Here is a 25015-nt window from a genome sequence, read left to right as displayed (position 1 = left end):
TGACATAGCCAATTTTCCGAAAAGAGGATTGATATGTGGGGTATAACGTCCCAAAACCACCACATGATTATGAAAGACGCCGTAGTGGAGGGCTCCGAGAATTTCTACCACCTGAGGTTCATTAACGTGCACCCAAATATGAGCATATGGGCCTACAGCATTTTCGCCTCTATCGAAAGTGCAGTAGCCGCAGCCGAGATTCGAACCTGCGGGTCAGCAGCCTAGTTCAAAAAAATGACTCGATGATGTTAAGTAAGGAGGGTTTAGTATACAACGCATGGCTTTTTTCGGCATTCTACGGAGGGTATCAGTGTTAGTAATTGTTGTAGTGCCCAAGACGAGATGACAGTAACTTATGTATGATATAGACAGGGATTTAGACACAAAATCTTTAAGACTTTCTGAAAAAAAAACGCAACTAGCATAGTATTCTAGTCACTTGAGATAGTTTACCCACCGCAATTTCCACGTGAGGTTTCCGTGGTAAATGTTGCTCAAATATATTACCTAGGCATTTCGAAGAAGGAGTGATTGGAAAATGGAGTTATTGAGATATAAACTCGTGGAAATGCCAATGTTTGAATTTTCGGTCTAGCAAGTACGGCTTTTGTTTTATTGACGTTGATTTTCAACGAGCTTGCAGTGCTCCAATATGATAATTTTCATAACATTCTGAGCATATTTCGCAGTTACAAGAATAGTGGTGTTGTCCGCATATACAATAGGTTTTTCATGACGCTCAATGCTTGCTAAACAACTAATAAAAGTGCAAAAGAGCAACGGACCCAAGATGCTTGCCTTTGGTTCCCCTGCAATAGGTGGTTTCACATTGAACGTGTAATTATTGATAACTACTTTTTGCATGCGGTGCTGAAGGTAAGAGTTTATTATTTCAGAAAAACACCACGGAAGTCGAAATAATTCAATTTTTTTATAACTATGGTATTGTTTACGCAGTCATACGCCTTCGAATAATGTACAAAGTTTCCCAATTGTATATAACTGACGTTCGAAAGATTCTAATGTTATTTCCTTTTCTTTTAGAAGGGTAGTTTCTGTAGACTGTCATTTCAAAATTCAAATTGAATATTTGACATTATTGCATGTTTAGTTATACAGGAGGTAATACAGCCACGGATTACCCTTTCTAGCCATTTTGAAACAATCGGTGGGACTACTATTGGTATAGAGTTAAATCATTTTTATCTTCGCCATTATGCAACACTGTAACTTTAGCAACTTTGAAGCTTTCTTGGAAAAGTTCAACAAAATGAAACGAAATTGTAGATGTGTGCCAGGGCTGGTGTGATGGCATATATTGCCAACTTTGCAGGCACAATTTCGAAACCGTCAGCATTACACAGTTTACTATTTAGAAGTGATAAAAGTGTGTCAGTTATTTACTTAGTTACAATAAGAGCCACAAAGTGTTTTAAAGGGTTGTATTCTCAATTTATTAAATCTCATTGTTTTCTATATACTCACAACCACTACAAACACGTGGCGAATCCGCTTAGTCACCTTGAACACTACTGTTGTCAACATAAAACTATGGTGTTACGCCATTTTAGTACTACCCACATTTAGGCCAAAACAAAATAAAACATCACCAATTGTTTAAACAGTATTGCCATGCAATTACTATAGGTAGAGAGAGCGTCCGCTATGAAAATTAGTTCGGAGGTTGTACCACAAGACATAGGTCACCAAGCTACGGCCCTTCAACTTCGGTAACGCGTCTTGCATACTTCTGTCGTTCTTAATTCAATTGTAGACATCAGTATTACAAGTCGTTCATTCTTAACTCATCAAAACTGTCGAAATGGATTTCCTACGCTGAGGAATTACAGGAATGGAATTGAACTTCCTGGCCATTCTGGGACTGAGTATGAGCTAAGTTTTTATCTGCGACCAGTGTAGACCAGAGGAATTGCAGTAAGTTCTATTTCCCCCAAATTTAATTGGAGTAAAATAGAGACACCCATTCCGCAACACTTATGGACGCCCCAAAACCTCCTAAAAAGCAAACTTGTATCATAAGATGTACTTATACACTGTTTCATATACCGGTACATGACAATTCATGCTGTTCTATTACTCAGTTGCGCGGTCATTCTGCAGCTTCAGAGATGCGCTAGCACGCCCCACCACGATGGTCTAGTGACTAAGGTACTCGGCTGCTGACCCGCAGGTTGCGGGATGGAACGCCGGCTGCAGCGGCAGCATTTTCGAAGGAGTTGAAAAGACTGTATACTATAGACCCGTGTGCTCAGATGTGAGTGCACGTTAAATAACCCTGGGTGGTCGAAATTTCCGGAGAACTCCACTACGGCGTCTCTTATAATCATGTGGTGGTTTTGGGACGTTAAACCTCATAAATTACGCCATCACGTGCACGTGTATAGACATAAATGTTTGTTACAAAAAGATATGCAGAAATGTATATTTAACGGCAAAAGCAAAACAGGAAACAAGATATATATATATATATATATATATATATATATATATATATATATATATATATATATATATATATATATATATATATATATATTTATATAGAAAGTGGTGTATACCTAAGGGCTCAGTTTTTCCGTGTTCTTACACAATATTAATGAGACCTAACAGACAATGTTGCCAACGAAAGTATAGGGGAAGATATTAGGCTAATTTGTAATGCAGATATGAAGAAAGGTGGGTGAAAGGATAACTTGCCGTGGGCAGGCTCCGATAGCCAGATAATGTCACGCACTTCAGGTGAGGCCCCGCCGATCCAACATCGACGTGCCGCAGACTCGCAGGCTTCCACTTTACGCTTCGGCCTGCGGCGCCTGAAAGGTCTCGAAGTGGCACATTTCAAATTTATTTTCAGGGCGGTCGACGCGTGCGAGGTTGCACGTGTGGTGATGTGTGGGCCTGACCTACGCACTCATGAGCAGACACGGAGATTTCATTTCACACAAACAAGCATTTAATTAAAACAAGGGAGTTAACAAAAATAACAGAGGAATCCTGCCCATGGCAAGTTATCTTTTCACCCACTTTTCTTCATATTTACGTTACAATTTTAAGAATGCCTTAAGCAGTGCCCCTGAAGTACGCATTGCGTTTTCACGAGCTGACACGAACGCCTTGCTTCGCTGCGTGATGCGCAGATACACACTTCAGCACTGGACCAAAACAGAATGGCGACACCAGCGACATTACAAATGGGACCCGGAAATGAGGTTCCGCATGCCTCCTAAATTGAAACGGCAACTCACAAGTATGATCCACCGCATTCGTCTTGGTGTAGCGTACACCACACGTTACGCACATATCATTGGTCGCAGTGACACCGGTCCTAATTGTGAACACTGTGATGTGCCAGAAACACTTGAGCACATATTTTGTGTCTGCCCAGCATACGCACGTGAACGACAAAGACTGATTTCTTCTACTGAACTATATCGCAGTAGGTCGTTAACTGATGAGACCATGTTGGGCCCTTGGCCAGACACCAACAGTGCAACTGCGGTCACAAGAGCAGTTATTACCTTTTTAGAAACAACTGGACTATGTGCGTGGCTATAAAATGTGTCTCAGCTAGAAAGAACACTACATACTCACCTATCTATCTCACCATTGTTATCCATTAATCTTTCTTTTCCCCTTTCCCTTCCCCCAGTGTAGAGTAGCAGGCTAGAGCAAGCTATCGCTCAAGCCGACCTCTCTGCCTTTCTGTAAATAAACTTACCTCCTCCTCCTACATTACAATTTGGTCTGGCTCATTTTTCCGTGTTTTGACACAATAATAACGGCATCGAACAGACAATAATGGCAAGGAATGTATAGGGGAAGTTATTAGACCGATTGTAATGTAAAAATGAAGAACGAAAAGTTGGTGAAAAGATAGCTTGCCGTGAGCAGGAACCGAACCTGCGACCTTCGTATAACGTGTTCAATGTTCTACCACTGAGCTACCACGACGGCCGCCACTACGGCGTCTCTCACAACCATATGGTGATTGTGGGATGGTATACCCCACTTATCATCACCCCGTTGTTTGCTGTACCTAGGCATACATGGGAAATTGGCCGCAATGCTACACCTTGCCCCTATTTCGGCCCCCGTATCAGCGTCATTGACAATACATTCATTAAATGTTTGCTATAACAATTGGATGCTATGTTTAGTAAACAGTTACAATTATGAAATGCGACAGGACGCTGTGTCAAGAAAGTGTACTCATTCTTCTACGTGAGAATCTGGGCTTTACGAATCAATTCCGGCACTAGGCAACGCAAGTTTACTTTTTCTCTGTTTCGCCTTATATTTGCGGTACCATCACCGATTACGAAGTCTTGCACTCGTCAGTCATCTATCACAGCGCATGGATATTGCGTGGTTGCACTCTCGCGCTGAACGTTATTTCTAAAATGAAAATGTGACCATTTTCACACCAATTTAGTAGACAAGAACAGCGTCAAAGTGTCTATTTCCGAGATAGTCCCCAAATATATATATATATATATATATATATATATATATATATATATATATATATATATATATATATATATATATATATATATATATATATATACACCGTTTCTGTTATTGACTCGGTTTCCTACTGTGCCAGATAACACAATAACACCAAAGGCGAGGCGACAGCAAGTATGGGACGAGAGTGTCTGTATAAGTGCTGTGAAATCAATAAACATTGACATCAGAAAGTTGTGATGTTTGACGATCATTGAAGACTTATTGCGCAATTCGTTTCATTAGTTCAGTATCTCGGACTTCTCTAAGTTCACCATAAAGACAAAGTGTTTACTTTACATATTCTGCTATTTTCTTTCTGCAGGAATCCGCCAGTTCCTGTTGCGAGCATCGTCAGCCTCCATAGAAAAAAGCAGAAGAAGAGGAGGTGGGGGAGGAGGACTTGCGACAACGTTAAGGCCCTGGATCGACGCGCACAGTACCACTCCAAGCTGCCCGGCTGAACGCTGGTGAGTTTTGCAGTAGTTCCTTGTGCTGGAGACATTGAGCAGGTACCGAGAAAGTGGCGTCTGAGAGATTACAGCCTCCAGCCATGCGCTAAAAATCACTGTTTTCGGCATTTTCACTGAAAAAATGCTAACCGTCGACTTGCCACAAAAAGTACCTCTTATTTAGTTAGGGTAGTAAAATACCAGTCAGTGACATTTTCTGCCTAGTTATAGTAAATGAATAGTGCTGAATTTCATGATTAGTTTATTATCAGATTGTTAGTAACAACGCTAGCAGCTTAGTAACCGTTTTAACTCTGTAATCGAAGTTTGCGACCATTTTGTTTGTATGTGCGTGCGCACAACAATATCTAGATAATTCTATTACGAAAATATACAGGGCGAGAAAACCAGTGGCATTGTCTTCATACATTGATAATTGGGCACTAATTACTTCATGGAATTACCACAGTAAGTATGCATCGCAGCAACATATACTGACAGAAACAAAACACTCTAGAACACACACAGGGTTGCTCGACTATATCACCGATATTTCCTCTAGTAGCAGCTTTAAGGCTATTTATAATCCGACTTCAGGATAGTACGCCGTGTGCTGGTTAGCAGCCAGACATTTAGGAGTAATATATTTTATCTTGAAATTATCGTGTGCCGCTTTATTTGCTTACTTGCGTACCATCGTGTAGCACAGAAAGTTCAATTCCAGGTAATCCATAAAATGGGAATGTGTCTACATTTTGCTAAGGGCTGTCACTAATACAGCAAATAATACTGTGCTCTCCATAAAACATCTAGCAGCATTGTCAGCTTAGCAGCTAACCAGTTAAAAACACCAAGGAAGCTCTCTCGGCTTATGACGACAAAACTTACTTGCTTTCCTTCCTGCTGGCTAATAATAGGATGCTGCTAATGTAGTGTAATGGGCTCGGTACAAGCAAATACACACGTTTACTAACTGCTTACTAACTTTTTTACGAATAACACATTACACGACATTACGAGCTGGCCCGTAGGACATAGTTTCTCGCAAATAATAGTCTTGAAAACAAGAAATGTTGGTAAGAGTTTTAACGGTGGACAAAGTCACTCACCCAAGAAAAAATGACTTTCTGACTCTTATGTAATTGTTACAATCGTACATGCAGTCAGGCATCTGCTGAAAACCTGACTCCATTCGATATATAATAAGAGGCTGCAAATAAGCTCTCCTGTATACTCCAATTTTTAACCTTTGCGACAATGATTGCCAGATCCGACTCCAAGAATTCGTTACCCAAGTGGACAAAACCCATGAAATGGCTTGAGAGCAAGCACTACTCGCGAAGATGATTTCGCGAAGGAAACTTATTCGCTTACTATCTCAATCATAACGTGTGGCTAATCTTGTTAAAAAATAGCACGGAGTGTCCTGGCCATTTTGGCAAGACCGCTACCTCGTGTCTTCACGCTAATGCCTCACCGTGGCAGCATTACCAATGCAATCTACGGCCACGCATCATCTTTATTGGCCCAACCATGCCTTGCCAGCTCAGACAATGTTTATGGTCGCCACCCAGTTGTCGGCGTCGCCCTGAAATTCATTTCCTTTCAAATTCATTTAATTTCATTTCAAATTCAGTTCAAATGCCAACGGTGAAGGTCATACGGCCGGCGAAACGTCGGAGAATGATAAGGCCAGGCTGCCCAGTGGCTATGAGAACTCCGTGAGGAAACGCCGGAGCCAGCGACCATTCTCGGGAGGGCTGGCCTCAAGTTTTCGCGACGCGGCCACAGCCAACATGACATTGAGTGTGCACAATGTGGGCAAGGTGGCAACTGACAGCTTAGAGCTTGACGCTATCAAGGCGTTAGTCGTGAAGCGAAGTTGTGCAAATGAGGGCTGCAGCTCCGAGGTGCTGTCGGATGATCGGGTTGGAAAGAGAGGGTACACCAACTACAGTCCTTGTGGCGGTAGAATGCATCACCATGGGCATGGTGTCGGTGCCCTTAAGAAACTCAGCTTTGATCAGTATCGTGGACACGGGATCCGTACCATTGGCAGCGCTAACGACGTTACCAGGCAAGCGGAACCTGCGTGTTATTGTGTCGTGAACTAGTACTGTGCTTGAATGAAGTAATGTTGAGGCGTTGAGGTAGCCAGCATGCCGTCCACGGACGGTGCTTGGAGCGCCGAAAGACTGTCAGGTATCGAGAAGGCATGTACTCCGTCCCTAGGTGAGAAGAGCCTGAGCGCCCGGTTGGCGCGAAGAATCACGTCGTTGGAAAATGTCCCCAGAAGCACAGTGGAGAGAACATTGGAGGCCTGGATGTCGTTCACTGATGGTTGGACCGACACTTGCCGTGGCAGTCGCCTTGCAGGTTCCATCAGCGAGGAAGCGCGACGGAGTTCCTGTCGAATGCACGTTACCCCATGATGACAGCTTAAGTTCGCCAAAAGCTTTCGACGAGTGCGCAGTTGCAAAAGCAGCAAATACAGAGACAGCACGGTTGCTCGCTTGCTTGCACCTCCATTCTGGTTCTTACCTAGTAAGGGGAATCGGTCAAGATGGCGGCGGTTATTGTAATCCAAAAATAAGGTATACGCGGGGTAATAGGAAATGAGATTACTTTGTTTCTATTACAATACGGTAAATTTAGACACATAGAAACAATTGCTATAAAAAGAAGTATAATTTTTGACTCATTCAATAATTAATAAAAATACATGGTTCTTTATACGTTAAACTAATGCTGTGTAAAATATAGACCTAAATTTTAGCTTGGTTTGGAAAGAAAGCTGATTAATGGCTTGGTGAGGTAATCTACTTGTGTCACAAAGGAATTTGCAGAGGGCACCGCAGGCGTTCCTGTCGCTATATTCCAATGAAGCAGCAATCCAGTGGTGGTGGATGTTGCAGTATTCCAAGGGTTCCCCACTTACCTCCTTTGAAATAGCGCAAACAGTCTCTTTAGGGGTCCTTCTATCTATTATTTTGTTTTTGGTGTGGAAAAATTAAAGATACCACCACCACCCAAAAGACAGAACAATTGGAGTACTAAATGAAATTCCTAGTTTAAAAAATCAAAACATTCTTTTTTTATTTCCGGACATCGCGATATTTAGTAGAAAATGATCGAAATTTTCAAGTTCATTACAGCTAGAGCACAAATATCATGCATATAAACACATTTATGGACAATCTCCCCGAAGGGAACACCGATAAGATGCGAAGCTGCAGCGGTGCGCGCGGCGTTGACCCGGTTGAAACGGGCGTCGACGCGGGTTCAGGAAGGACGATTTGAAGCGTAACTTGGTGTAGCCTCTACTCAAGTAAACGTTTATGTGAAATGCAATGACATGGGAGGCGGGTTGGGTTTCGTGCAAGTTTCATCAAAGCGTTTGACCAGGCTTCGTAGTCGTCGCATCTTCAGAGTAGAGACACGGGTGCTGGACATGAGCAGGCGCGCGTTTCGCCTTGACTATCACGACTTTGTGATTCGCGAAGTTGTGGGCCCGTGTACTCAGATTTGGCTGCACGTTAAAGAAGCCCAGGTGGTCGAAATTTCCGGAGCCCTTCAATACGGTGTCTCTCAAAATCATATCGTGGTTTTGGGACGTTAGACTCCACAAATCAATCAATTGCAAAGTGCACGCTAAAAGGTTCCTTCAGACACGCGACGTCGAAGTTGGCAAAAATAAGATCAATGTAAGTACCCCTATCACGGTGGGTAGTTTACGTTCTGCCACCGACACGCACTTGAGCAAGTACAAGTCACGCATAAAATCGACGAGCCATTCTCCTCCTCCTTCAATAACATGAACGTTGTAGCCTAGCGGGACAATAAGAGGCTCGTGTCGACACGCCTCGCCGCGATCTGGCAGCGTCTGTTCAAGGCAGCGCTGAACCTGTTCCTTCAGCTGGTTGGGAGCGAGGTACAACGTGAGGATCGCGACTTCGCCAACGCGCATGACGACGCACTCGGAGCAGGAGCGTGTTCGAGAGGTTCCGGATCTTTTTTCTAGTTGTACCGACGAGTTCGCGGCGTAGCGAGTGGTGGTAGCGGCATGTGTTGTGGGAAAGCGAACGAGGCGGCGACTGCAGGTGCTGCAGGTGCTGCAGCAAGAACGTGGCAGGCAAGGGAGATAGTGACGTCAGCGCGCACTGTGACGGGAGCATGACGTTAACGCGCAGCTGCGGCGTGACCTACATGGCATCGCTCTAACACCTGTGACGAGGAGAACGCGTTGCGGCGCATACCAGCGAGCGCATGTTTGTCATTACACACGTTAGTCAAAGAGCTGCTTCGCATCTAGTACAAATTAAGTGATGTCATGATTATCTCGGGACCACTTGTAGTAAAGCAAATGGAGACAGAGACAGTATTCTGAAATAGCATGGCAAACGCATTTTATATTACACAGTGGAAAAGCATAATCATACACTCAAACTGCATCCCTCAAAGTAAACATGGACACAATAATCAGCTGTACAGCGAAACCTGAACTAACATCAATGCAAGTCAATTTCAGTTTTAAGCCCAAATCTGTCCCTAGCCAAGATGACCTCCCAATAGCTACTCTCATGTGCTCCCACAACAACTAAACATTCTTACTGCTCATAGGGCACCCTCAGGACTACGACGAAGTGTTACTGTCGCTGATGGCATAGAAGACGTCTTCCCATCGTCAGCCTCGGTTCGTGCCTGCTTGACGATTCAGTCGTCTTTACTTATCACCCGGTCGAACTACGGGGATTGCAAAGTGGGTCGCCGCCTTCTTGTGGAGAAAGGGAAGAACAACTGGCTACCGGGGAACTGCTGTAGCAAGTTGCCGCAGATTCGGAGGGCGTCTTTAGGTAACTACCGTGAACGACGGCTGCCTTCTGGAACCCTAACCCTGTCACCTTGATATTCTGGCTAATGGAGCCTTAGCGCAAGAGCGACGTTCTTTTCTTCAATCGTCCTCGTCAGCGCTCCACAGGACAGTGACACCTCATCTTCGGGGGTTTTCAGCCACAGCTCGGATCACGCGCCACGGGCTTTGCTTTGACCGATCCCGCATGTGATCCTGACGCGTATGCGCACCGTCGTGTCCTCTTGAACCACCCCTGCATTCCAGCTTTTGACACGCACCTCACGTGCTCTTCCTCATAAAACGTGGTGGTATCAGGCATCGCGATTTTGTTATGGAGGAGGAGGATGGAAGCAGGAAGGACAGGGAGGTTAGCCAGTTCTCAGACTGGGTTTAAATTTACGTGTGGGGCACCATTTATTATTTCATGCGAAGTGCAAGTCCAAGAGTTCTGACTTCGGTATAGTAATCTTTCAAGAGTCCCCAAGAAGAAAAAAATTCCCTAACCTCGCTGTTAAAACATAACTTTAGGAGGCAGGATTGGCACAATTGGACCATCAAGAGGGGCAGTAGTATTGAAAGTTGGGCTAGTTGGTGCTACCACATTTTTGGGTACAGGGCGATATTGACGAATACGGAAGACGGAAGAGGCAAAGATGAGGGCTGACTAGTGACTGAAAATAATATTTGAAGATCACAAGAACGTAAAATATATGGGCAAGTGAGGAAGGTATTCTTGTTTCACACTGAAATTCGCAGAGGCGCCCTCGGACGTTGCTGTTGATACATTTTAATGAAGCAGCCTCCTAGGAAGAATTATTTGGAGTACTAAGTAACATTTCTAAATTCTTGACTAAAATTTCGAACACGTTTTTCGGTTTTTGTAGCGTCATTAGCTCAAATAAATATAGGGCGAATGTCCAGTATTTGTTAAAAGGATATAATTGAGTCCTACTTACACATTGCTGATGGGATTGTCTGTCGCAGTGCTGTCGAATATATTGACATTTCTTGCATCTAGTAACGTTTGAACGAAGAACACTTGAGGTTTATATATCAATGTTCATTCAGAAAAGAAACATTGGTTTTAGACAAAATACGTTTTGCTGCCTTTCAAAAGCGTATTCATTAAGTTTTCAAGAAGCTCTAGCTGTTAAAATACGGAATCTGAAGGCGAGGGTGGGTATCTGAGCTTCTAGATAGAAAACGTTTGTAGCAGTAGATTTTGGCACACTTAAACGACTGCGAATAGCTCCAAACTCTAAAAGAAGCAAGGAGCTTATTTTGCAAGCTGGTCCCCACAGCGATTGTACAGAGCCAAATTAAAGAATTGCGTGAACAATTATTTGGCAAATCATCATCAGCGTTATCTGCCTACACTGGAACAAAGCCAGCAAAGTCTACCTATCCCAACAATACGTGTCACCTTCTGTTTATTATGGTAAATGTGATTACGGAGCTCAATTTTTCAACGTACAGTACACACATACGTTCAATACCGTCAACTAGGGAAACTCTTTCTTGATGGTATTGAAGAGAAATATTATTTGAACCTCCAAGCATGAATGATTATAGCACTTTTAGTAACTTTTAGTTTCATTCGAATATTGCCATGTAGTCGCGACGTTGACGAAGCCAGTGGCCGGTATGCCCATGATGAAACAGTTTATTTGGCCGAACTTGGTGGCCGGTAAACGGCAAATGAGATTACAGCAACACACTGGCACTTATAACAGCGAGCTGAGAGTTGGTCGTCGATAAACTGACAAGCGCTGAAGCGCGTCGGTATTTATACATGTGCCCTCAAATATTGCACCGTCATCACTAGTGACCATGTAAACTGTAGAAGAAACTGTAGTATTTACGCTGAGCGCGTAATCGCATCTGTAGGTTCTAACATGATTCGATAGCTATTGGTCATTAGGTGCGGATCCCTTAAGGAAGCAGTTGCAGTGCAACGTGGTGACAACAAAAGTTGAGGAAGGAATGTGGCAATATCATCAAACCAGGTTTCCAATGTTGCTAAATAAGAGTGTGTACTTAAATGTATGAATGTATATCATAGTCAGACACGAAAACATGCAATGTCATCTCCAAATACATATACTCGTATTTTATCGCTCAGTGGTATTGAACTTGATACAGTTAAGTAATGCTGTCGAGAAAACACAGCCCAGAGAAACAACACTTGTTTGGCTATACTTAGAAACACCTCGTTGTAAACAATAAAACTTTCTATGTATTACAAATTCATAAATCCGAACTGGTAATATGCTGTGCAAAAAAATTTAAGCCTTTTAAGGCATCGATACGAATAAAATGTTCTACACAGCCGTAGGTCTTGGCTAAATCAAAGGTTACTAAAGTCGAATATTGTCGTCTGTGCTCAGCAAGCTTAATGCGAGCCTCTAGATTGGCATGCACACAGAATTTTGAGCAACCTGGTTTTAATCCAATCAGGCGTGAGCTGAGTATTACATCGTGTGTCATAAACTTAACAATAATGATGTATAAAAATTGCCTGCTTAACTACGTGCTTTGCTGCAAAAGTAGTTGAAAGAAGCTAGTATTCTCTCTGAAGGCGCTCCGTGTTATATGGCGCAATCTGGCAGTAATGCGAAAACACGAAAGTTTTTGAGAACGCAGAGCCACTGGAAGGTTCAGCAGAGCACTGGGTTGTCCAGTTAAAACCCCTCATTTTTTTGGCGAAGTGTAGGAGGCACCCGCTTTCTCATTTATTGCATTGCAATGTCAACGCAATGTAATAAACGCTTCGCTATTTATTATTACGTACTAAGAATACTCTAAATAAAAAAGACACACGTCCTAACACTTGCGTATTGACGTTACGCCCTGAATATTTCCTTATACTTGGTTTTTGATTTACAATCTTCACAAGTATGAACGCAGCCACCAGATCAAGATCGGCGGGCTTTGAGCACGGGCTCCATATTTCGACGGATGGATGAAATGTTGGACAGACACCAACAGAAAGAGGAAAAATTTTGCGTTGAAGTATCTCAAGAAAAACTATTAACTCAGTATATTTATTATTATTTTATTCACCTATGATGTTAACGCAGGAACTTAGGATAGGCGAAAACCAGATGTATCCACTAAGGGACAAGGAAAGCAAAATAACTACGAATATGGATAGGACGGTTAAAGTAGCGGGAGCTCTTACAGGGCTCGTACAGTAGGACAACTGTGACCATAATGCTCCATGAAGAAAGCGACAAAATACCGATAAAAAAAGGTGTAAGACAAGAGGATTTAATCTCCCCAATGCTATTTACCACGTGCTTGAAGGAGGTTTTCAAAGGCCTGCAATGGAAATAGTTAGAGATAAGTGTTAACAGAGAGTACCTTAGTAACCTGCGCTTTGCATTGATAACTCAGGAAACGAATTACTTTTCATGATTACTAAGTTAGACAAGGAGAGTAGAAACGTAGGTCTGGAATTAACTTGCAGAAAATGAAAGTAATGTACAACAACCTCGGAAGAGCACAGCGCTTCGAGATAGGTAATAGTGCATGTGACGTTGTAAAATACTACGGCTATTTAGGACAGGTAGCAACGGCGGAACCTAACCCCGAGATTCAAGTAACTAGAACAAAATTAAGGGGACCCTAAAGCTTCGTCCTTAGGAGTTGAACGCAATAGTGACATGCTGTTCCTAACGCGTATTTACAAAACTATACGTGTCCATAAGAGAATAGGCGCAGTAGCGTGTGGCTTTTTGCAGTGGAGCCATTATGATTTTTTGAACAGCGGAGCCATTATGATAATTACATATCTTGATGCCCGTTGGCAATGAACGCTTGCACCACGCATTATTACTGCAATCTTTCATGTTGAATTGTGAAGCTTGCATACAAGACTCGTGTGTTTGTGAAGCATGAAAGCTACTTTCACTGCATTTCCAAGCACAGGAAGTTTTTTTCAAGCATAGGTGGACCGTGAGGTAGTACAACCACCTGCCACGGAAACAACCCGGGTTTGGTTCCCACTCGTACCTAAATAACCCTCGTTCGCTTCCCGCTCTACTGCAGGGTTCTTTATCAGTTATTTTATACGCATTGTTCTCTAGTTTTCGGTCATTGAAAAGATGATAATTTTTCCCTGACAACTACCGACGCCGACACCGGAATTTCCGCAAAACAAGCTCTTAAACGCTGTCACGTTGTTGCGAACGGTGTGGAGCACATTCGGAAACCACATTCGGCAAGTAAGCTCCAAATTTTTTGCCCACCTATGCAAGTACGTCTAAGGCAACGCAAGAAATTGGTTCGGACGGAATGTCGAGCGAATGAAGTCACCTAGCGGGAAGCGTGAGTCGTGTTTCGCAGCGCTGACGTTTTTAACACGCCACAACATGTCACCTGCCGGAACGCACGAGCCCTGGCCAATAAAAGCGTCCACGGATCAGGGCGTATGTGCACGACACACCAAGCTGACCATCAGTTGGAACGTCACGTTCGTGGAGAGCAGCCGAGCGAACGTGTCTTGGTATCATGAGCAGCAGGGCTGGTCCGTCTGGGTGAAAATTGTGGTGATAGAGTGCCTGCACCAACTTGGATTACAAACGAGCGATGAGGCCGGTGCGAAGATGATGATTCCAGGCGTTCAGTGACTGCACACAAGGAGGCATCACGGTGATGCTCGTCAGCGATGTGGGTCAGCTGCGAAACGGAGAGGACGCACGTGTCGGTGTCGGGGTTAGTGCTTGATCCACCAACAGGATCGCGAGAAAGCCAGTCAGCGTTATGATGTAGCCGCCCAGACTTGTACATAACTGCAAAGCTGTATACTTCGAATTATTATTTAGAGCCCAACGCCCAAGCCAGCCAGAAGGCTCTTTCAGTGTTAAAAGGAAGCACACGCATGGTGGTCCGTAATTACAGATACATTTATGCCCATATAAACATCGGCGGAACTTAAAAAAGTCCCCAGACAAAAGCATAGTGTTTATGCTCTGTACTTAAATAGTTGCGCCGTGCAAGTGTGAGGGGATTTACCGTAAATGATAACGCGGTCTTGTCCCTGTTGGCATTGAACAAGGATGGCTCCGATCCCAATACTACTAGTCTCGATTTGGATCTGCGTCGAAGCTGTTGGGTCGAAGTGAACAATGCCAAATAGGGGCTGTCATGAAAATCGGGATGAGAAGAGAAAAAGCCGCCGCTTGGGGGCACAACCCGACGTAATTGGCATGCCATTCAATGCAACATTCTTTAAAGAGAACACGGTGAAGCGTGGCCTGCGCGCTCTGGCTGCTGCTGGCAGCGCGTTCAAGTGGGAGCGAGAGCAACCACAGTCTCTTCTCGCGTCATCTCGCGGCGAGCAAAACAAGCATTCGTTGCTGATTCATAGAACGGCAAGATTGCAACCGCCTTCCCTTCAAGGTGATTACTGGTTGGAGGCGATTACCGGCTCTCGCGTAATCGCCTTGAAAGGAGGAGGGGGTCGCAATCTTAACGCTCGTTCTATATCAAGAATGAATGGTTCCTTTGCTCGCAGCGAGATGGCCCGAAAAGAAATTGTGGTTGTTCTCGCTTCCGCTTGAACGCGCTGCCAGCAGTCGCTGAAGCGCGCAGGCCACGCGCTCCCGTGTTTATTTAATAAAAATTGACACTGTACATGATATGATCTCAGGGCACTCGATGCTGTTTAGTGAAATTGATATGCAAAAGAAATATTGGCACGGGCGAGGCATTTCTGTATGGCAAACATAAATGAGAGACGGCAACATGTAAATAACGTTATGTAGGACTTGACTTAAATGCCAGCTTGTGGTGCGTGCGTGGCTTGTGTTATCTACGTCGTAATCGGTATTCAGACTGTATGACACCCACGAATGACCAGTGGTAAAATGACAGCCACAACCCGCAAGTCATGTACAACATCACTTAATGCCCTGCTCATGGTGCGCTCGTGGCCGTTTTATTCGCTTGATATACATTGAAATCTGTACAAAGTGGACTCAGTGGACGGTGACATGTGGTAGCAAAGAAAATTCAACAGATCCCACGAACCTCGGAAATCGAAGTTATGGGAAGCGTGTGGATGAACAGTGACTTGTTTGTAATTTCTTTATTGAGCGAAACTTCGCCAACTGTGCTAACGATATGTAAAAATGAGAGCACAGACATAGAACCACTTGTTTACAGTTGCGTCATGATGCCAAATGCGACATGTTATTAGCAACAGCAAAAGCGCTAAGTTGATATGAAGCCCTGCTGCTCGCAAGAAAAGCAGCCCTAGATCGACAGCTAAATAAATAAACATCAGCAGACGGCGCTTCACTACACATAGCGTTAACCATATGTGATGGCTGTTATATAAGAGTGCATGTCCAATGTTATATTTTTGGTACTATTCTGGTCAACGCTGCCAACTTAAGCTTTTTGTTAACGCTCACGCATTAAAAATATCCATGTTTGTTCTTGCCCTTCCTGGGTAAATATTAACTCTCGGATGCCATAATTTATTTTTAATCCACAACATCAAGAAAAATCTGGCATGTAGAAAGAAAGGATGAAATTGCCAATTGCGTTGTCAAAAAATTATGGTTATTTATGGGCAAGTCGTTGCTCCTGAGCAACATTGAGCATCTGTGGTACACACTCACATGGAAAACCTTGAAACCGCTTTGACTTGGGTTCTCATAATGGCGCATGCTGGCAAAACTGTACAGACGGAGCAGGCTACTTTTGGCGCTGAAGGTTGTTCTATAAAGCATTCTCAACGTTTCACTGTGGTATAATTTATTCATATGTCATGTGATGGTACGTACAGTGGACAGATGGGACCTTCTCTCAACGTCCATCTAAGGGAGACACACCAGCCCTCTTTCTGTCTTCGGCCATCAGTGCGTTTGCACAGCCGAGCTACACAAAATAGCTGTGATTGTGAGGCACAAGCACCAGCGTACACGTGAAACCACTGACGCGTTTGAAATCATAAGAGCAAAACGCAGGTGCGTCAGCCAGCCTTCAATTGCTCTCACAAATCCTGAAATAATTATGTACAACCTACGCGATTACATAATTTGGGAAGGGTGGGTGATAAGATTTTAATGCCGTTTTTATGCACCACTTTTTTCAATAAATTTTCAGGTGTTAGACAGCGCTTCTGTAAAACAGTTCCTTGTGCTTTCATGTTCCTTTTTTTGTTTGCGCTGATTATGATGACCAAAAAAAAAAAGAAATTCATGAAAACCTAAATGGCCCTTTTGAGGCTTTATCGTTAGTCCTGCTGAAAGGATAGCATTGAGCACAGTTCCCAGTTGTCCTACATGCTGATCGAAGGTGGTAGGAAAGATTACATCTTTGAGATTAGTGGAGAGGATTGCTAATTTAACCAAGAAAGCCCAGTGTGCATCACACGCTGAGGCATGTGAGGAACGAAACAGAGGCGGAGGGGGAGTACATTCAACTCGTAGAGCATATCTAATGTGACAAACGCTGCTTTCTCGCGGTTTCTTTCCTCCAACTCCATCTGTCAGTATCCGCTTTCGAGGTCCAAAAAGGAAAAAAAAAAACACTACGCATCCCGTAACATGTCATTATGTCATCGATCCTTAGTACTAATTAGACATAACGTTTTCGGACGACGTTCAACTTCTGCGCAAAAGATCAATGTGATGTCCTTCTTTCTCACCAGCAAAGGGAAGCCCATGGGCTGCCTGAGGGTTGAATGGTGTCATTCCTTCAACTGGACTCCTCACAACCTGTTTCTGATTTGGTGACGCTCGGTTTGGGCGCTGGCAAATAGACATCCCCGATTCCTCGACCTTGATGCGATCTTTGGCAATTGACGTCCTCTGGACTTCCGGTGTCGTTGGAAAACTGGAGACGAACTTTTGTTCAAGGCTCTCGATTTGCCGCATCTGCTGGTCCGTTGACAGGGCTTTGGCGATTCCGATACTTGTAACTTGTGAGTATGCAGTTTATGTCTTCTGAATTGAACGTTAGGATAAGCCAAATTTGTAATCTTAAGGGGAGATGCGTGTCCAAAAACGCGAGTTTTTTTTCAAAATTACCGATTTTTTTATTTTCGCCTGTTTTCATGAGAATAGTACCTCTACTGTTATGAAAAAAAATACAGGTCGAGACTTAACTGGAAATGCTTTAACATTGCATCTAAAGAGCACAAGGTGCCTAATAAAGGTCGAAAGTGTGCAGTATTCGAGTGCCTTGCCGGCGATAACGCGCCCCTCTCGCCATTGTTGATCGCATGAGCCGAAGAGTCGAGCCTCACTCTTGAAATAACAAAAGTTTCCCTCGCTGATGCAGTGCACGAAATAATAAAAAGAAGCACGCTTCTGCGCGTTTTTCAAGCACCGCGACTGGCTTATTACGTGGTACGGGTCGGAGACCGCCACTGGCCGCTGCGTGCCTGTATGTGCTGTGAAGCCTATTTACGGGGTACATGTCTTGTCGAGCAGCGCAGCTGAACAATGCTTTTCTCATGTATTTATCTCTATTATGAATGAAAAAAAAAACCATTGCTCGCAATTGAAAGCTGTTGTGTGGCGCACTCGGTAGGAATATGCTGCGAGCAGCTGGACCGATTTGCGGAATTGGTTGGCTTGCAAAAGCCAATGCATTAAAAGTCATTCACATCCATCAGCCGAAAAGTTCGTGATGCGGCAATGGATGACGTCAGCGCCAATCTTGCGAGGCTGGAAGAGCTCGTGGTGAAGGAACTTAGCGGGGACGACGTTGCCGTTATGTACGACGGTATGTGGCACAAGCATGGCCACAAAATGGCGTGACACTAGACTTCGTTTAGATTTCGCAGTGCTGTCGAACTTATTCATAGTTTGCAGTAGGCACAAGGCTCTGCCAGATGGAGCAGAAGTTAGACAAGCGTTTCATGGCCCTTTCTGTGAGCGAAATGTCTGTGAGGAGTCGGCTCAAAAAAGCCTAGAAAAACAAACTCATGGTGCTAGCGTATTTTAATGGCTGTGGCCACTTCAAAAAGGATAGATTGTTTGAATTTCATTAGATTAATTGATAACATTCTTGAATAAAACTTACTTTTAACCTTAAAACTTGTTTTTCTCAAAACACAGAATTTGTCATTTTTTTTCGATGTGCCCTTCCTTTTTCGGGCACTTCTAGTGGTTAGATCTGCATAAAATTATGCCCAAATTTTTCGGAGGTATGACAAATACAACTATCTTGTTTAAAATTCAATATTTTATTTTATAATAAAAATTGTGTGCAAGCCTTTACTAGGGTAGGTGAAATTTGGACTTTTTACGTCCATTATTTTTCACGCCTATTATATATTTTGCATGTGCTTCCTAATTAGTTATTTGCATTTCACACTTTATTTGAAAGCTTATGAACTACGAATGGTAAACAGATTATGGTGGTTTAGGAATGAAAAGAGAGGGGCCAAAGGGTTAAGGTTTAACTTCACCTTGTTGCAGAGCTAAAAGAATGCAACTTGCAAGAAAGCTAATTATTTTTTTTTGAAATGAACATAAAAGATTCCGCAAACAGCTCAAGTTTTATTGCACTAGGGTGAATATTAAAAAAAGTGTCCTCGAGTAGCATCTCCCCTAACGTAGTGATTCAGGCGGACAATGATGATTTTTTACCTGACATGTTGCACCTCCATTCCGAAATTGCAATCCAAAAGACTCGTGCACCCATCACATAGCCGAATAAAGCCCCTAACCACGCACTTACATCTTTTTCGAGAAGAAGTTCAGTGAAACTCTCTTTCGTGGTCGCTGAATACGTTAGTTCTTACGGCGACAGCTATGCTGGATCTTGGAGGTACCGTGATGTCGTCCTCCACAATCTGCACCATGTCGTACTCTTCATCACACTCTTCGTGGAGAACGACATGCATGCTTTCTTTAAATTTATTACTTCACCTGAAAAAGGTTCATTTATTTCTTAAATTCGTGGAGCGTTTTGACAGCACGATGAAGTTGGCGCCGTACGTGAAGCCACAGTATGCGACTCTACAAGTGCATCTGCTATCTGGGTCAATCAGGCGTCCTCCTGCGGTGCGCACTCGTGGTGATGTTCAAGGGGGCAGCACAACATTCAATTTTCTGGCAAGCTCTCTACTGATAACTGAATTCTCTCCGCCTGTGTACACTAAAGCAGTAACTTTGTAGCCATCTATAAGTACGCACGAATTTACCGCAACGTGACTATTTTCACACCTTTGCAACGTCCAGATGTTCCTTTTAGCACCTGGGCTTATGAGATCGCTGGCTGCACCTGTAACGACGTTTCAGGTTTTCCATTCTGTAGGCAGAAAGCGTTTGCGAAGAAACCTTGAATCGGTAGAAATAAGGTCCAAGTAGATGTGTAGGTGCTGTAACAAAGCAACGTCCAGATGTTCCTTTTAGAACTTCGGCCTATGAGATCGCTGGCTGCACCTGTAGCGACGTTTGAGGCTGTTAATGTGGCTGCTGCTAATGGAGTGCTCGGCTAACTTTTTCGCCGAACAATTCCGCCAACAAGGAGATTGCTGCGGGGTTGCTGTGTAGCTGCTGCCTCTGGAGTTCTCGAAACACTGACCGCATGAGCTCTCGTAGGACAACAATACTGTTCCCTAATACTGTGAAAACTCCTCATGCATATGCAACGTTTACTCTTCGGTAGCAGAGTTTTGCGTGCTGTTGAAACGTGCTTCCCTTAGTAGAAGCTTCACTGCGGAAATCAGCGATGGTGCATGGCGGGCTTTGAACAAATTCTTAGAGTAAGTACAGCACAAAAGAAGACGGGGGACAATGATACGAATGAAGATGACTTCTAGGCCTTACTCACTCTTGAATTAAAACAAACCGACCAAAGTTCCTGTTTAACATCGTGCATCGCTTGCCAAACGTCTTGACCTCGCTCATATTCGGATAAGCCCGGCGAAAACTTCAGGCCATATCTTCGACGTATATGTTATGCTTTTGTTGTTCCACTGCATTTTCGCTTTCTGAGAGGCCTCGGCTCTTACCAAGCGATCCCACACACGGGAACGTGTCCATCAGCTTTCACCTGAGGGCATCCCATGAACGGAAAGTACCTTCATGGTTCTCAAGCCATATCCATTCATACTGCCGTTCAAAGCGACATAAACGCGGTGGAGCTCCCAATCTCTAGCTCATCTATTTGCAATCGGATATGTGCTGAAAAACTTTCAAGCTAGTGATCGGCGACTTCATACGTGTCACCGTAGAAACGCTCGGGCGTCCTCGGCTGATCAACGATGACGTGAGTTGCAGCTATTGGGGATCTCACTTCAGCATCGCGCTGGTGCTTTCCGAGCAGAATCCATCAAAAGAGCAAATTCGGTTGGCTCACTACGGAGCTGGTGTGCTGGTGGACAGGCGTGGCTCAGAGCTTTCTGTGCAACTTGAATAAAGCTTGAGACTATTACCCAAAAACTCTAAACGATTTCATAGAAAACAAGGCCCACAATAATGCGAGAACCCATACATATATGATTCATTCAACACACATACAAATACGCGTGCTGCCTGCTCACTTTCAATGGAAAGGGCTTGTCTATGAAAAGCCAGTGTTTTCTTGTGCGATTCATTGAATGGAGGTGCTACCGTATGCAAGCCATATCACAAGGCTTTTTTATAGTAAAACTGAAACCAACACAGGCAAAAGCAGCGTAACCGTTTTCAAAAACAGGTCACTCCCGATGGTCAGCCATCTGAATCGTGTGAAAATAAAATATAAATGTCAATATTGAGGATAGCCGTCTTTTTTCGTGAAATAGTGCCCCCTCTGGCGGGCTCCATCCGGTGTCCGCTTTGTTGACGCGTTTGTTGCTCATTCGACAGGCGGCTTTCTCCCGCTCCGCAAGCACCAACCTAGCCCTGCTTTGTTTACGTGAGGTTTTATTTTTTTTTTGTACTTTGTCGCAGAGCATTTGTGAATGCCGAAATTCTATTGGATCTGCAGTGGCAAGGGTAGTAGAGAAGACGAAAGTTGTTTTCGTCGTTGCTTAGAGAATACATAATAGTGTTGTTTTTTCCTTTTGTTTGTTTTATAACACTGAATAAACGTACGGCAACTAACCATTGCTAGAGAGCAGCTGCTATATCCCAAAGAGTGAGTGGTTGTGGTTAGGTTTAGTGTTTGTCATGCTTTCGTGCGCATAATTTACACGACAGATGGCTCCAGCAAGGGTCGCGTTTTATTATTTTTATTGAGAAGGATAGGTACAGAGTAAAAGAAAGTCACAAGGTCTCGGTTTCTTCCACAACGGCAATGAGTAATGGCTTCACTGATCCTGGGCTAAATTGACAAACGTTCTGTTTTATAAACCCATTTTACTATTTACTGATTGACTTTTCTAATAGTACGTTAAGCATCGATATTATTAAAAATAATTTCTTACGAATACGTAAGTTGTTGGGTTCTTATTCATTTATTCATTTCATTATTTGGTTACCTCAAAGGTCCCAATTGGGATATTACATGAAGAAGTGGGTGGTAGAAAGGATAATTTTATAAGGGTATTTATGACGGGATGGTTCAGATGAGCTGCTTGAATGCTCGGGTGTCTGTGATTGTGGTGACTTCAGTGGGAAGGTCATTCCAGTCTTGGGCTGTGCGCCGAAAAAACGATTGTTTAAAGGTGACGGAATGGGCTTGCACTGGATAGACGGCGTTACAATGACTGCGGCGGTAAATGCGACGAGCTCTTGTGATGTATGCGTTATCTAATGGCAAAAAAGGAAGAATTTACGATAAAGGTTAGGACGTGCAATTTCGCGGTGCTTATCGAGGTCGTATAAGTTAATCTTTGCCTTAAGTGCCGAGATGCTTGAGGTGCATTAATAGTTAGATATTTGGAATGGCGACGCGTGGTTCTCAACAGATTCGAAGGCTATTATGAGGTTCTTATGATGAGGATTTTAAATCGCATGCGCATACTCTAGCTTTGGCCGGACAAAGGTATCGAAGGCAACGTTTTAATAGAAGGGGGAGTGAGCGAAAGATCAAGGCGTAAGTACTCTAGAATACAATTAGCAGAATTTATGATGTGGTTGTTAGGACATGTTCAAGTTATGCCACGCGAGATGGTCCCACAAAGATAGTTAAACGAATCAACTGTAAAAATCTGGTTGTTATTGATATTGTAGTCAGAAACAACGTGATGATATTGGCAGTAGATAGATATTAACACAGTTTTAGAAGCTTTCAAGGACATGAGGCAAGATTTATACGAGTTCTGCATGCGGGCGAGATCACATTGTAATATAGAGTGGTGAATGGGTTAGTAATTCCGCGGGCAATAACACAATCATCGGCGAAGAGACGGATGTTAGAAGATATGTTTGAAGCGAAATCAATAATGTATATATGCAAGAGGAAGGGAGCAACTACGGTACTTTGCGGTACATCTGAAAGAACGGGTGTTAGAGATTAAGAGTATGAGTTGGCATGGACGAATTGATGACAGCTGATTAAAAAGCTACAAATCTAGTTTAAAACACAGGGGTGAATGTTAAGACGGAGTAGCTTTAATAAACGAAAACCACGGGGAACTTTGCTGAATGCCTTTTCAAAATCTAAGACTATTGCGTCAGTCAGATTGTTATGGTCTAGGTTTATGTGTGAGCCCGTTATGTGTTACAGGAGTAATTTTTGCGAAAACGATGCTGACTTTGGTGAAAAAATATACAGGTGTTAAGAAGTTAGAAGTATGAGAGTTTATGATATGCTACAATATTTTAGACGTGACGCTTGGTGGAAATGGGATGGCAGTTACTCGGCGATGCTTTGTTTCCTTTCTTGAAGACTGGGATGATCTTGCCCACCTGCCAGTCACGGGGAACTGAACCACTGTCGAGCGAATAATAAAATATGAGTGATAAAAACAGGCTACACACATGTTTAGTATTTTTAGGTACTTTAGCGTTCATACCTTGTACTGTTGTGGATGACGAGTTATTCGAAAAGTCAATGACTTTGATAATGCCGTGTAAATCAAATGTGATGTTTTGCATTAGCGGATACACGAAGAATGGAAGGTGCCCTGAACATTATTAGGATAACAATATATTTTAATACTAATAGTAGTTTACACTGTATTATAAATATTTTAGTTATTATAATAATATTATGATTTAATTCACATGAACAGATGCACAACGACTCAAAGTCGAGAGAGAGAAAGCAGGCTGGCAACTGGGGGCAAAACGCCTGCCTAATGCTTTGGGAGGGCAGCGATATTCAGTTCTTGTAGCAAACAGTTTCGCGAAATCCTGCGAGTTGCCAAAATATTAGGGACGAATAGAACAACCACGGGCGGCTGCCACTATCCTTTCTTTCATTAGCTTCAGATAGATCACACCTTCAGAGGTTAGGCACTGGGATAGTGTTCAAGAATAGTCTTTTTCTCTATATGATTACAATTTGTCATAATCTTTACAGTAAAGCTCTACGCATTAAAAGTACGTTTTACGTACTTCTTGTACTTTACTGATAACAGTGACAAACGAGATTTCATCTCATTTCATTTTTTGTCCTTACTACAAAATGCATATGAAGAGGGCTCAATGAGAGTGTGTCTGCTGACTAAGTCACCTCTTGACAAGGCACTTGAGTTATTATTTATAATAGTATATTATTATTATTATTATTATTATTATTATTATTATTATTATTATTATTATTATTATTATTATTATTATTATTATTATTATTATTATTATTAATATTATTATTATTGGTATACATAGAAAACACGAAGACACAGAGGAAATAGTGAGGAAACAGGCTGACAACTGTCCCCAAAACGTTCATGACGCCTGCCTCCTCCTTCCGGAAGAGGACACATAGAGGACAGGAAAGCAGGAGAATAAGGAAGTCACACACACAAAAACAAATAAATAGTCACATCTAAAATGTCTATAAACGCGAAGCCAAGTCCGCTTTATTTCAGAAAGTTAAAAGGGCTCTATGGGTCTGGTCACGTCTAGAAGCACATTCTGCTGAGAAAAAACAATCGTGAAGGGCCCTGCCGCTAAGTCCAATCAGTCCATAATTTCTTTCGAGTAGTGATCGCTGCACAACGAATGTAGGACACTCTAAAATTGCGTGTGTTTGTGTGTCACAGGAGCCACACCATGAAAATACCAAACTGTCAGCACGTTCTTGACGGCTTAATCGTTCGCGCACTGACATAGAACCAACT

At 43.1% G+C, this 25015-nt stretch overlaps 1 protein-coding gene across 3 annotated transcripts in view; it reads left to right on the top strand.

Annotated features, from left to right (window-relative positions):
• The window catches only part of LOC119164630 (uncharacterized), a 231070-nt gene that overhangs the window by 97673 nt on the left and 108382 nt on the right, over positions 1 to 25015 (top strand). For all 3 annotated transcript variants that reach the window (XR_012886293.1, XM_075874289.1, XM_075874288.1), the window contains exon 2: positions 4853 to 4997. The gene's annotated coding sequence lies outside the window, so the exon portion shown is untranslated. The remainder of the gene's footprint in view (positions 1 to 4852; positions 4998 to 25015) is intronic.

The sequence above is a fragment of the Rhipicephalus microplus genome, chromosome 9 (assembly GCF_043290135.1).
Source record: "Rhipicephalus microplus isolate Deutch F79 chromosome 9, USDA_Rmic, whole genome shotgun sequence".
Taxonomy (NCBI): Eukaryota; Metazoa; Arthropoda; class Arachnida; order Ixodida; family Ixodidae; genus Rhipicephalus; species Rhipicephalus microplus.
This window is presented reverse-complemented; position numbering and strand designations above follow the sequence as displayed.